General features: G+C 50.1%; 1 protein-coding gene across 5 annotated transcripts in view; it reads left to right on the top strand.

Annotated features, from left to right (window-relative positions):
* The first annotated feature begins 489 nt into the window (after positions 1-489).
* The window catches only part of PIK3CD (phosphatidylinositol-4,5-bisphosphate 3-kinase catalytic subunit delta), a 55889-nt gene continuing 41755 nt past the window's right edge, over positions 490-14623 (top strand). The window contains exons 1-2 of one of the 5 annotated variants that reach the window (XM_066270502.1): positions 523-549; positions 12947-13079. The gene's annotated coding sequence lies outside the window, so the exon portion shown is untranslated. Of the gene's footprint in view, positions 550-904; positions 923-1417; positions 1518-12930; positions 13080-14623 lie in introns of those variants that run through there. The other 4 variants (XM_066270501.1, XM_066270507.1, XM_066270505.1 and 1 more) reach the window with 4 other exon arrangements.

Raw genomic sequence — 14623 nt, 5'->3', positions numbered from 1 at the left:
GCCCCCATCCCAACCCTCTTGATGCACTAAAGCTTGGAGGCCACGCTTTCCCCAGGACCGAGCTCCGTGGACTTTGATCACTTAACCTGCTCCTGGCCTTGCGTCCCCTCCCGTATGTACCCGAGCTTTACCAGCCACTATTGAAGTTCTTTGGATGTGTAAGTGGGGAGAGTGGAGGTAGAGATGCTTAAGGGATCTTAAGACCTTTTTTTGGTTGTTTTCCTTTGTACATATTTTTTAAAAAACTTGTTTTGAAGAAAGGCAAGGTGCAGCTTCCAGAGGCACCTGGGGTGATGCCCCTCCAGCCGAGGACGGGTGGGGTTGGGGAAGTGGGGAGGGCGGGGGAGCAGACGAGGCAGCAGGGGGACCTGTTGTTTTTCCTGTTGCAAGTAAAAAGGAAACAAAGTGGGAAGTGGAGTGTGCGGACTGTCAGCAGGCGGGGCGCCCGCGCCCCGCCTCCCTCCCTCGAGGCTTACTAACGCGCAGCGCCTTCGCTCTAAGCGGCCGCCGAGCGGAGCCACCCCAACAGTGTCAGCTGCCCCGGGCCTGGTAAGCGCTCTCCTCCGGCTGCTTCTGGGGAGATGGGGTAGGGAACCGAGGCCAAGGTCCTTGGGGAGCCTCGCAGAGTCGCGGGACCAGCTCGCAGGGGTCTCCACGCGCGCACAGCCGGTGCTTCCCGCCCCAGTGCGCATCCCTGTGTCTAGCGAGCCCGGCAAGTGGCGTCCCCGCGGCAGGCCGTTGGGACCTGGGCCGAGGCTGGGTTCAGACACCAGGGCCCGGGGCCGCCTCCGGTGCACCCGCCTAGAAGGGCGCAGACAGCTCCCCTGTGACTGTGCTGAGCGCCTTGCAAAGCCGAACGGAGGAGCTCCCGGGCCCGGCAGCAGGGTCCGGGCTTGGTCCCAGGGCTGGGGCAGCCTCGCAGGTACCCTCTGGGGCGCGGGAGATGGCAAGCGCTCTAACGAGTGCGCCCTGCCAGGAGCGCAGCTAGCGCGACCAGGGGGTGCCCAGGCCGTGCGGCGGGGTGCGGGCGCGTTCCCACGGGCAAAGGCGCGGGGAGAGGGGCGCAAGCCCCATCCCGGTGCCCAGCCTAGTGGACGTGGACGGGCCCGTCTCCCGCCCGCCCCGCCGCGTGTTTACTGCAGCCGCGCCGAAATCAGCCCCCGGATCTGCAGCGGAGACTGGGTTACAGCGGCAAAACCGCCTCCAGCTTTGCATTTCCGGACTCTTTTTTTTTTCTTTCTTCTTTTTAATACTCTTACCCGTAATTCAGTCTGAATGAGGCCCCCCCCTTTTTTTTAAACTGAGTTTCCTGTTTTTATTTAGGCTTCCTCTTCAGCACCTCCTTTTTTGAAATCGAAACGAGGGAAACAGGGAAACCTCTCGTGGGAACCAGGATTGGGGGGGGGGTCACTGCGTCCAGGCTGCGTTCCACCCTGGTGGGGAGATGGGGGTCCTGAGAGCTGGTGAAGGACTGCTGCCCCCCCACCCCGAAAGGCGCGCTCCGGTAGGGGTCGAAGGTAGGGATGGGGTTTCCGGGGTCGGGCGTGAGGGACGCCCTGGGGCGATCCACGTGCCTGGTCCTGGCGCGGCACCCTTGGAATATGCCCGGTGTGAGGATGGAGCGCTCCGGAGCCCTTAGATGATTGGGCAGCTTTCATTCCGTTCTGGTGCCCCAGAGGGTCTGGAATCTTACCGGGCTATCAAGTGAGGCTTCGCCCGGGCTTCTGCAGAAGCCCCATCGGGCACCACTCTCAGAAATGCCCTGCACAGTCGCGCGTGTATGTCGGGCACATTTGTCTTTCTGGGCCCACGGGGAGTCTTCTGTCTGTAGTCTTGGAGGGGAAGGTTCACTGCTCCAAAGGGACCTTGAAACCCAGGACTGATCCCACTGCTCACTCCCAGGAGAGCTGGACACCTCTGGAGTGCCTGACAGCACCTTGGGGTTCTTGTCAAGTGAATGATGTTGTAGGGCAGGGGTCGGGAACCTTTTGGCTGAGAGAGCCATGAACGCCACATATTTAAAAATTTAATTCCGTGAGTCATACAATGACCCCTGTATCTACCCATTATCCAATAAAAATTTGGTGTTGTCCTGGAGGACAGCTGTGATTGGCTCCAGCCACTCACAACCATGAACATGAGCAGTAGGAAATGAATGGATTGCAATACATGAGAATGTTTTAAAATTTTAATGTTATTATTATTTTTTATTAAAGATTTGTCTGCGAGCCAGATGCAGCCATCAAAGGAGCCACATCTGGCTCGCGAGCCATAGGTTCCCAACCCCTGCTGTAGGGGCTTCTCAGCTCAAAGAGTTGTTCATTTTTACACTTGTTCTCAGTGGACCCTAAAGGCTAAATGATGTCGTCTCCAGTTTCCAGTGGAGAAAACGAGGGCTCAGAAAAGTTAACTGACTTGCTCAACTCACACAATTTACAAGTATCTCTCCAGAATCCCAGTTGCAGATTAGGAGAATGTTTCCTAATAGCTCTCTCGAGATGGGGATGGGAGACTTGGGGCGTCCTTTCAGAGAGTAGTAGCCTCTAATGCACCCACCGTGACATGACCCCCAGGTTTGGTGGCTGTGATAAGTGGGGATGAAGATCTTTTGATATACCAACCTTAACAAACACAAGGAGACAGGAGTAGACCTTTCTCTTCTGCTCTCGTCAGAGTAGAAATTTCTGACCCCTTTAGCATTTCTGAGTTCTGCTGGGGTTTGATTTCTCCACTTAAGGATTCTGTCCAGCCTGGCTGGGGAGAGCACTGCCTAGGCTCCAGGCCCGAGAGCATTCTCAGGCTGATTCCTTTCTGGTGCTTTCACAGACTTCTCCAAGTACTAGAAGATGCTCTGGGGTGCTGTTAAAACCTAGTTGGCAGTGGCTGTCTTTAAAGACAACCTCTTTCTGAGCCAGGCTCCCCACAACTCCGCTCACATTTAGGAATAGCACAGGCCACTTTGAGAATATAGATGTCTCTGGAATTATGACGTGTGCCCCAAACATGTCATGTCCAGGGCATGCCGATGTCCCCCTGCCAGCAGGACAAGCTGCATTTCTGCAGCCGCAGTCCACACCTAGGCGGGCACATGGAGCGTGCGCATGGTGCTGAGGGCTCCATCTTTCATCTTGCTTTACTAGGTTTAGCAAGTGTTGACTGAGTCCCCCCTGGGAGCTGGGGGCTATGCTGAGAACCAGGCAGGCAGACCTGGAGGGTGCCTGCCCCTGGCAGCGGGGTGGGGCGGCTCACAGGACGCACACTCGACCCGTTATTGGAGATCAGCCCCAAACCCGAGTGCTTCTGGGCCCAGTGGCCCAGCACTGTTGTGCCAGGGCGTTTGTGGGGGATGTTGATGCGGGGTGAGGGGTCAGTTCCTGCTTCACCTTGTTTTTCTTCAATTGCACAGTTAAAGGGAGAAGTGAATGTGCAACTTGTGAAGCAATTCCCCTTTGGCTGGTTGATTTTTTCAAAACCATTTTTGTTTAGTGAGCAGTTCCCTCCCTCCCAGAGGGCAGCTGCTTCTGTGGGGCTGACTGTGGGGTTTGGGGCCCCTCCAAATGCTTCCTGCCCGAGGTTCCTAGGACAGGCTCTCTCAGCCACTCCCCAGGGCACAGGCATTTCTCAGCCGGCTCCCGGAAGGTCGGCTCAGGAGTGCCACTCCATCCTGGGGACTAGGAACTCCTGGGGTGATTGACCTCCAGCTGGGGGACGGCAGGAGCCTGCCTTGCTGGGCGGGAGAGAAACATCCTCTTCTTTAAATGACAAAGCTTGCAGAACTCCTCCTTCTCTCCTGGCCGTTAATGTTAAAACAATTTTCTTTAATTTGGTTGGTGGAAATCCCCCGCAATCATATCTGAAACGCGGCCAGTTTCAAGATGGAAAAAAAAAAGTTCAACCCGGGAACCTTCCTCCCTCCTCACTCTTGCCTTGCAGACAAACACTGACTTTCTGTAGTGTGTACCGAACTGCAGTCACTATCCTCTCCCCGCGGCCCGCACGGTCCGGGGCCTGCGGTGGGGCTGGGACATCGCCCCGCCCCCCCTGCCCTGGCTCCCCGTGGACGACAGCCCCGCCTCTCTCTCCAGAAGTGCTAAGGTCACCCCTCAGATAAGGTCAGGGCTTCTAGAAATGGGTGCTTTCCAAGGCCGGCGGCTCTCTCTCGGAGCCCGGAGCCCGGAGGGAGAGTGCTTGGACTAATGGGTGTGGCGTTTCTAAAGTGGCGTTTCAGGCGTCTCCTGTCTCAGTCACCGGGAAATTGGGAAATTGCCTTCCCCTGGGACGAAACGCCAGGAGAGTGACATTGGGGAGAAGGAGGGGAAGCAGCAGAAGGAGAGAGGGCAAGGAGGCTTGGGCTTTTCTGTGCTGGAGGGGTGCTGTGTCCCTTCCCTGTGGCTTAGGGCAACTGGCATTCATTCTCTCACAGTCCCAGAGGGAGGGCAGACGTTCAAGGTGCGAGCAGGCCCTACTCTCTCCAGCCGGTAGCTTAGGGAAGAGGCCTTCCTGGCCTCCTTGGCTTCTGGTGGCTCCAGGTGTCCTCTATGGACTCCGTGTCCCCATGGCCTCTCCTTTCTGTCTCTTGTTAAGGACATTTGTCGTTGGATTTGGGCCCCTGAGATAATCCAGGATGAACCCGTCAAGATCTTTAATTTAAATACATTTGCAAAGACCCTCTCCCCACATAATTATGTTTCCAGATAATTCACAGGTTGGGGGGGGGCTGTTGAGACAGGGACATACCTTTTGGGGAGCCACCATTCAGCTTACTACGGGGAGTGTTTCTTTGGGTATTTTGGGGGGAAGCTGTTGTGCAGAGTCATGTTTGCAGGGAACCAAACGCTCCCTGCCTCTGGGCCCTGGGTTGAGGCTTCCCCTGGGGACCTTAGGCAAGGGTGTCAGAGTCTTCAGAGCTCTCTGTGGCCCTGTTGTCTCTAGCTTCCCGCTCCTCTCTCCTGCTTCCCTTTCCCCAACTTTGCAAACTGGACACCACTATAGTAGTCAGCTCCAGTAATAGTCACCCTGGCTCAAAGGTCCCCATAGCAGGAAAGACCATTTCTGTCCCTCACTCTCAACAGCCTGTTTTCTAAGTGCTTCTCCTGCAAAGAACTGTCCTTCCGCCCGACCAGGCGGAGGCACAGTGGATAGAGCATCGGACTGGGATGCAGAGGTCGCCAGCTTGAGTGCGGGCTCATCTGGTTTGAGCAAAAGCTCACCAGCTTGAACCCAAGGTCACTGGCTCCAGCAAGGGGTTGCTCGGTCTGCTGAAGGCCCGCGGTCAAGGCACATATGAGAAAGCAATCAATGAACAACTAAGGTGTTGCAACGTGCAACGAAAAACTAATGATTGATGCTTCTCATCTCTCTCCGTTCCTGTCTGTCTGTCCCTGTCTATCCCTCTCTCTGACTCACTGTCTCTGTAAAAAAATAAATAAATAGCCTGACTTCTGGTGGCACAGTGGATAAAGCGTTGATCTGGGAACACTGAGGTCGCCGGTTCAAAACCCTGCACTTGTCTGGTCAAGGCATATATGGGAATTGATGCTTTCTGCTCCTCCCCCCTTTCTCTCTCTCTCTCTCTCTCTCTCTCTCTCTTCCCCCCCTCCCTACTCTCTAAAATGAATAAATAAAAATTAAAAATTAAAAAAATAAATTAATTAAAAAAAATAAAGAACTGTCCTTCCCTCTCATTCTTCCTATTTTCTTTCCCCTCCTGCCCTCCCTCTTCTCTTCAGGGATAGCCTCCTCTGGGCTCAGGGATCCTCCCAGCCAGGGCTCCCCTCTTCTCTCCTGGGCACCTCCCATTGCAGAGTGTCCTCTGTTGAGAGCTGGCCCTGGGCTCAACTTTGTGGCTGTCCACACATCCTCTGTCCTCCTCCAGGGACCACAGTTGTAGGGTGTAGGACAGGTCTGGTGGTGCTGGCGGGGATTTGAGAGCTGCCCTAGTCATTGGAGCTTGTAGGAGGGGGCGGATGAGGGTGTGTGTGTGTGTGTGTGTGTAAGCGTGCACACTTACAATGGTGGGGGTGCTTCATAGCTCTCTGTGTGGGGGGCAAGGCCATTCTCCTACTTAGCCCCACCTCCCCACAGAAGCATTGCCTTTTATTTTTTTAATCTTTGGTGGGAAATCTGGGAGAAGTGCTTTCTTATCAATAGGGAAGCAAGATTGCACTCCAGTTATGGAAACTTTGAAAAGTCATTTATGTATAGGTGGGGAGCAGGGCGGGGCAGGGTAAGAAGTTGAGATGAGGGGATTGCCACCTGGGAGACAGGTATTGTCATTGGAGTCAGTCAGGCTGGGTTTTAATAGCAACCACGTTTTATCTGTTCATTGACCTTTTTGGCAATTCAATCGCCCTGTCTGAGCCTCAGAACCCCCAGCTGTAGCATTGGAATAGCAGTGCCCATGGTCAGTCATTAAGATTTCATAAGTTGCCTGACCAGGTGGTTGCGCAGTGGATAGAGCTTCGGACTGGGATGCGGAGGACCCAGGTTCGAGACCCTGAGGTCACCAGGTTGAGCACGGGCCCATCTGGTTTGAGCAAAGCTCACCAGCTTGGACCCAAGGTCGCTGGCTTGAGCAAGGGGTCACTCGGTCTGCTGTAGCCCCACGGTGTAGACACATATGAGAAAGCAATCAATGAACAACTAAAGTGCTACAACAAAAAACTGGTGATTGATACTTCTCATCTCTCTTGTTCCTGTCTGTCTGTCCCTATCTATCCCTCTCTCTGACTCTGTCTCTGTAAAAAAAAAAAAAAATCTCCTAAGTTGTCACGTGTGATGTGCCCGGCACACAGCAGAACATACAATATCTGTAAAGTGTAAAGGAGTTAGTTTGTAGTGGGGGGGGGGCAGTCCATAAAGTAATTTTTTAAAAATTAATTTTAATGGGGTGACACTGATCAATCGGTACATAGGTTCAGAGAAAACATCTCCAGGTTAATTTGACATTTGATTATGTTGCATACCCATCCATAAGTAATTTTTTATTATCCTACTATCCCTCCATAGCCACTGCCAGTTTGGGTCTCTTGTCCGTTCTTTTTTTTTTCCTTTTCTGTCTGCATTTTTCTGAAACTGGAAACGGGGAGGCAGTCAGACAGACTCCCGCATGCGCCCTACCGGGATCCACCCGGCACGCCCACCAGGGGGCGATGCTCTGCCCATCCGGGCGTCGCTCTGTTGCAACCAGAAACGAATATTCTAGCGCCTGCCCGAGGCAGAGGCCACGGAGCCATCCCCAGCGCCCGGGCCATCTTTTGCTCCAATGGAGCCTCAGCTGCGGGAGGGGAAGAGAGAGACAGAGAGGAAGGAGAGGGGGAGGGGTGGAGAAGCAGATGGGCGCCCCTCCTGTGTGCCCTGGCTGGGAATCGAACCCGGGACTTCCGCACTCCAGGCCAATGCTCTACCACTGAGCCAACCAGCCAGGGCCTCTTGTCCGTTCTTTATGCATTTTTAATTTACTTGTAATTAGTAGGTGTGTACTTTTTTTGTCTTAAATTTTATTTCTCAGTTGTGATAATGTAAATATACATAACAAAATGGTATTTCGTAGATTCACAAGGTTGTGGGACCATCACCTGATCCATCTCCAGAACTTACCATCTTTGCCCGTTAAACACTCCCCACTCCCCCTCCCTCAGCCCCTGCAGCCGCCATTCTCCTTTCTGCCTCTGTGAGTTTGACTATTCTCAGTACCTCATATAAGTGGAATCATGCAGTATTGGTCCTTTTGTGACTCATTTATTTTGCTTAACATATGTCCTCAGGGTTCATCCATGTTTTAGCATGTGACAGGGTTTCCTTACTTTTTAAGGCTGAATACCATTCCATTGGTGGATGGACCACATTTTGTTTATTCCTACCTCAATGGACACTTGGAGCGGATTGCTTCCACCTTTTGGCTCTTGTGAACAATGCTGCTACAAACACACATGTACAATTACTGTATGTGTTTGTTTCCTGGCTTTGAATTCTCTTGCATATCTACTGGGAAGTGGAATTGCTGGGTCATATAGTAATTCTGTGCTTAATTTTCTGAGGAGTGGGGTATAGGCTTTTGTAAATTGCTTTTTTCCCATTTATTTTAAATTTCCTGTTGATATACAAGATTATATTAGTTTCAGGTGTACAGCATAGTAATTAGACATTTAGATGCCTTACGAAGTGATCACCCCGATAAATCTAGTACCATCTGACTACTTTACGTAGTTATTACAGTATTGTTGACTGTATCTCCTAGGCTGTAATTTACATCCCTGACATGATAAATACCACTGGCAGTTTGTACTTCTTAGTCCTCTTCATGTAATTTGTGTGTGTGTATGTGTGTGTGTGCGCACGCGTGCGTGTGTGCGCGCGACAGAGACAGAGAGAGGGACAGATAGAGACAGACAGACAGGAAGGGAGAGAGATGAGAAACATCAGTTCTTTGTTGCGACACCTTAGTTGTTCATTGATTGCTTTCTCATATGTGCCTTGACTGGGGGGGCTACAGCAGACCGAGTGACCCCTTTCTCAAACCAGCGACATTGGGCTCAAGCCTTACTCAAACCAGATGAGCCCGCACTCAAGCTGGTGACCTCGGGGTTTTGAACCTGGGTCCTCCACATCCCAGTCCGATGCTCTATCCACTGTGCCACCGCCTGGTCAGGCTCTTCATATAATTTTTAAAAAATAACATTGACTCATTAACATATTCCACATTGCTTCATAACCTATCTTTTTTTAGTGGGAGTATAAGTGTCCTAAAACAAGACACCATCATTTTTGAAAGCATACTCCATTGTAGGACATTGATTTGTTTCCACGCGCGCACACACACACACACACACACACACCATTCCACAAATATTGTAATTAACAGTATGTTTTCAGTCATAGGGTATTTTTTTTTCATAGTCAAGAATGATTGAACAAAGGCATTAAACATATTTATAGCTCTTAGAGCTAGATGGTTTTCCAAGAAAGATTGGACCAGTTTATCCCAGTGATATAGTTTCAAGATACTTCTGAAAGCTTTGAATAATATTGAGTAAAAATGTTACACTAATAGGTCTAAAAGGTAATCATCTTAAATGTGTTTCTTTTATTGCTAAAGAGGTCACATAGCTTTGTTTCCAGCTGCTAGCTCTATGAATGGCATGAAGTTTGCAGCAGTTAAACTCTTGAACTCTGGAAAGGGGTTGGATTCAGATTCCAACAGTAGCTTCCCCACTTCCCAGCTGTGTGACCTTGAGTACAATTCTAACCTTCTTTGATCCTGGATTTCCTCTTGTGTAAAATGAAGCTAATGGACCTATTCCTAAGGGTAAGAATTAAATGAGGTAAACTAGAAAATGAACATCACCTAGCACATAGTTGATACTCAGTAACTTATTATTATTATTATTATTATTTTATTTATTTATTTACTTTTTTACAGAGACAAAGAGTCAGAGGGATAGATAGGGACCGACAGGAACGGAGAGATGAGAAGCATCAATCAGTAGTTTTTCGTTGCATGTTGCAACACCTTAGCTGTTCATTGATTGCTCTCTCATATATGCCTTGACCGTGGGACTTCAGCAGACCAAGCAACCCCTTGCTCGAGCCAGCGACCTTGGGCTCAAACCAGTGAGCTCTTGCTCCAACCAGATGAGCCTGCACTCAAGCTGGAGACCTCGGGGTCTCGAACCTGGGTCTTCCGCATCCCAGTCCAACGCTCTATCCACTGCGCCACCGCCTGGTCTCAGTAACTTATTATTAGCTGTTATTGTTTTTTTTTTTTTTGTTTGTTTGTTTTTAGACATGGGTCTTTTTTTTTTTTTTTTTAAGATTTTATTTATTCATTTTAGGGGGGGGTAGAGAGAGAGAGAGAGAGAAGAGGAGAGGAGCTGGAAGTATCAACTCCCATATGTGCCTTGACCGGGCAAGTCCAGGGTTTTGAACTGGCAACCTCAGCATTTCAAGGTTGATGCTTTATCCACTGGGCCACCACCGGTCAGGCTTAGCTGTTATTGTTAATGCCATAATTTAATCTAACAAGTAAGTCTTCATTCACCCTCAAGATTTGTCTTGTGTGAAGAGGGAAAGATGTTTCACACTCTGGCCGAAGGGATTCAGGTTAAGCGCAGGGATCGATTTTTCTGCTGTAGAGGTAGACAGATGACCCTAGAAGGAGCTGACGGAAGGAGCCATGCCCTTGGCTGTCTGGCAGGATTTGGGCGTGAGTCTCCCTGGGACAAGCAAATAAACCCGTGCTGGGTGATGCTTCCTCACCAAAGGACAAAAAAGGTGGCAATGGGCTGTGGGAACTCTCGAGGCCCCAACAGGGCTGTTTCTCCAGAACCCTGTTCTCCTGCGGTCCTGCAGTCTCTGTCACATAGAAATGGGACATAAAGATTTGCTAATGATGCATGACTTGTGGTGGCTCAGTGGATAAAGCGCTGACCTGGAAGTGCTGAGGTCACCGGTTCAAAACCCTGGGCTTGCCTGGTCAAGGCACATATGGGAGTTGATGCTTCCTGCTTCTCCCTCTTCTCCTTCTCTCTCTCTCTCTCTCTCTCTCTCTCTCTCTCTCTCTCTCTCTCTCTCTCCTCTCTAAAATGAATAAATACAAAATTAAAAAGATTTGTTAGTGATTGAGTCCAGAATTCGGGGTGAATTGAACCCGTTGGTGACTGTCCCGTTGTTGGCATCCAGATGCTCCTTCGTGCAGTTTGGGAAATGGAGGCAGGCGTCATGGGCGGGACCCCAGGGTTTTGGTACCAACTTGGTTTCCTGCCCATGGAGCCCGCCTCTGCAGCCCCTGCGAGTGAAGTGGCCTCTGATTCCCTCTCAGTGGTCCTCAGGGAGCCTCTGGTGAGGGGACTTAAGTCAAGGACACCACTTTTTTTTTTTCAACTCATGCTTAATGTATGCATTGTCTTTGCTGCTGACCTGTGTCTACAGAGGAAGTTCATAAAACTAGGATCTTGGCTGTAAATAAATTGCTTCATAAGAAATTTCTTCTAGGGGGAAACCCACCAAAAAACCCCAACTTTCCCCCTCACCTGTCCCTCTCAAAAACCTCCATTGAAAATGTTTCTTGTGTTCAGAGCTGATGAAAGAATGGGCGAGACCACAGCCCCTGTTTCTGATGGTCCTGCCTGGCGGGAGCTGGAGCACTGGGTCAGGCATCCTTTTTCCCTGTTGTGTGGTGTGACAAATATTTGAATAATACAACCATTGCTGTCATTTGGAAACCAGTGATGAGGCGTGATCTATTTTTAAACTAGGCACAACAGCAAATCTAATATGGTAGCTTGTTAAGATGTGCGTTGCTCTGTATTTCCAGGAGAAAGCACAGGGCAAGGCACAGTTTTGAAAATGAATAGAGCTTGACCAGGTGGTGGTGCAGTGGATCGAGTGTTGGCCTGGGATGCAGAGGACCCAGGTTCAAAACCCCGAGGTTGCTGGCTTGAGCGGGGTTACTGGCTTGAACTCAAGGTCACTGGCTTGAGCAAGGGGTCACTCACTCTGCTGGAGTCCCCTGGTCAAGGCACATATGAGAAAGCAATCAGTGAACAACTAAGGTGCCGCAACCAAGAATTGATGCTTCTCATCGCTCTCCCTTCCTGTCTGTTTGTCCCTGTCTCTGTCTCTGTCTCTCTCTCTCTTTTTCTCTCTCTTGCTAAAATAAAATTAAAAGAAGTGAATAGAAAGAAAGCATAACAGTTAATGTCAAATGCAAGAGCTTTAGAATTATTATTTTTTTAAATTTAATTTTATTTATTTATTTATTTTTTTAGAGAGGAGAGGGAGAGACAGAGAGAGAGGAGAGACAGAGAGAGAGAAAGGGGGGAGGAGCTGGAAGCATCAACTCCCATATGTGCCTTGACCAGGCAAGCCCAGGGTTTCGAACCGGCGACCTCAGCATTTCCAGGTCGACGCTTTATCCACTGCGCCACCACAGGTCAGGCCCAAGAGCTTTAGAATTAGATGGAAGTTCAGATCTTGGCTTTGATACTTGGCACATAGATGACCTCAACAAGTTGCCTCACCTCTCTGAGCCTCCGGGTTTTCATTGAAAATTGAGATAACAGTACCCTTTTGGTGGATTGTTGTGAAGATTAGAAATAAGGGAAAATCTGCCCTAAGTCATGGGCCCAACTCTAAAAGTTGCTATTTTTGCCGCTGGATAAATGAATCTTTGCAGCCCACACTGTAGGAGGGAAAGGATTTAAAATGAACAGGGATCTTTGTCTGAAGCCATTGAGGTTTGCACCATAAGGTAAAATTTATTTATCCATTGTCTTATTTGCCCTGTGAACGATCAGTATGGAGTGCATAGGGTATGTGTCAGTGAGTACCCCCATTTTACAGGCAAAGAGGGAAAATGCTTTGTTATCCGCCTGCTCCTCTCCTATATGTTGTCAGCTTTTTCTAACCCTTCAAGGTCTGAAGGAGCTTGGGGATGAGAGCTGAGGACTGTGGAGACGACCTCTTTTCCAGAACATTTTCTTCTTTCCCCTAAGGGCGGGTGGGCTGGCAGGATCAGCTCCTGGACTAACTCCCCTGGCCTGGACTAGCAGGTAAGGGCAGCTCACCAGTGAGGCTTATCAAGTGACCTTGGCCGTGACAGTAGACCCTGGTTTGGTCCTGTCACCTGTGAGCCGCAACAGCGAGACAGGGGTCCCGTGTGGGTGGGCTGCCTGAGAGGCAGCTATCCCAGAAGCTTTTATGTAGGTTTGTGGTAAAGTGGTTGAGAGCCGGCCCTGTGGCTGGCAGTAACCTTAACCCTCCAGGGACGGTGTTTCTCCAACTTTCCCACCCACTCCCGCGGCCAGAGGAGGGGGTGTGCAGCCTGAGCCTGCAGCAGCCCACCCCGGCCATGACCTTGCTTTGAAGCTTCAAGTTTTTATTTTTAACAACTAACGTTACTTTTACATTCTTTTTTTTTTTTAAAGATTTTATTTATTCATTATAGAGAGGAGAGAGAGAGAAAGGGGGAGGAGCAGGAAGCATCAACTCCCATATGTGCCTTGACCAGGCAAGCCCGGGGTTTCGAACCGGCGACCTCAGTGTTCCAGGTCGACGCTTTATCCACTGCGCCACCACAGGTCAGGCCACTTTTACATTCTTATCTCCTGATAAACCTGTGTTTATTTTACTATGAGGAACATAGTCCCCCATAACTTTTGGGTTAGATGGATGTTCTGGGAAGATGTTGATGTGTTTCCTGTGGCCTCTGCCACTCCCAGCACAGTGTCTCCAACCGCAGTTTGAAAGCCACGGATGAGGGCAAAACAGTATGAAGAAGGATGCAACCACATTAGCTGAAACTCAGGTTTGGGTAGAGAATATTAAAATGCTACAGCTTGAATCTAAATTATTTTGTTTTAACTTAAAATGTATAAATGTACATTGGTTCACGGTCTACCATGGAGGGCCTCGTTCAAGAGACTCATCCATCACTCCCACGGAAGCCGTAATGTACCGTATTTCCCCATATATAAGATGCACATTTGTTCAAATAATTTGGGGTCTAAAAACTGGGTGTGTCTTATACAATGGTTATAGATTTTTTAACGTGCATTTTCACCTTTTTTATGCGCTTGTTTTTTTTTTTAAAGATTTTATTCATTATAGAGAGGGGAGACAGAGAGAGAGAGAGAGAGAAAGAAAGAGAGAGAGGGAACGGGAAGGAGCAGAAAGCATCAACTCCCATATGTGCCTTGACCAGGCAAGCCCAGGGTTTTGAACCGGCAACCTCAATGTTTCCAGGTTGACGCTTTATCCACTGCACCACCACAGGTCAGGCCTTCTGCGCTTTTTTTTTGCACTCATTGTTGTAGATAAATAAAACTTGAGTTCAATAACTTTGTGTGATACTTATTTTTAAAATTTTGGGCCCCACCCTGGCCGGTTGGCTCAGCGGTAGAGCGTTGGCCTGGCGTGCGGGGGACCCGGGTTCGATTCCCGGCCAGGGCACATAGGAGAAGCACCCATTTGCTTCTCCACCCCCCACCCCCTCCTTCCTCTCTGTCTCTCTCTTCCCCTCCCACAGCCAAGGCTCCATTGGAGCAAATATGGCCCGGGCGCTGGGGATGGCTCCTTGGCCTCTGCCCCAGGCGCTAGAGTGGCTCTGGTAGCAGCAGAGCGATGTCCCGGAGGGGCAGAGCATTGCCCCCTGGTGGGCAGAGCGTAGCCCCTGGTGGGCGTGCCGGGTGGATCCCGGTCGGGCGCATGTGGGAGTCTGTCTGACTGTCTCTCCCCGTTTCCAGCTTCAGAAAGAAAAAGAAAAAAAAAATTTCGGGCCCCAAAATTAAGGTGCGTCTTATACATGGGGACATATGGTAATCCCGCCCAGGCCTTTACAGTTGCCCACCCAGTCCAATTCAACAGAAAGCTTGTTTGAGTGACTTGTCCTTGTTAAGTTTCTGAAGCTTTCTGCTTTGTTTTCTCAGAGAACAGGTCTTTCTTTTCACACCCATATTTCACGCCCTGATCCCCTTACTATGTTGTGTCATCGCAGAGGTGAACACCTGGCGTGGGCACACTTGGGAACAAGCATGGCTAACTCTTGTTAGCCTGGCAGGGGCCTGGCATCCTGGCAGGGAAGCAGCCTGCAGATCAGCAGGTGGAGGCAGTGGGTCGCTAGGGA

This window comes from Saccopteryx bilineata, chromosome 3 (assembly GCF_036850765.1).
Source record: "Saccopteryx bilineata isolate mSacBil1 chromosome 3, mSacBil1_pri_phased_curated, whole genome shotgun sequence".
NCBI lineage: Eukaryota > Metazoa > Chordata > Mammalia > Chiroptera > Emballonuridae > Saccopteryx > Saccopteryx bilineata.
The sequence above is the reverse complement of the archived record's forward strand: the minus strand, read 5'-3'. Positions and strand labels throughout refer to the sequence as shown.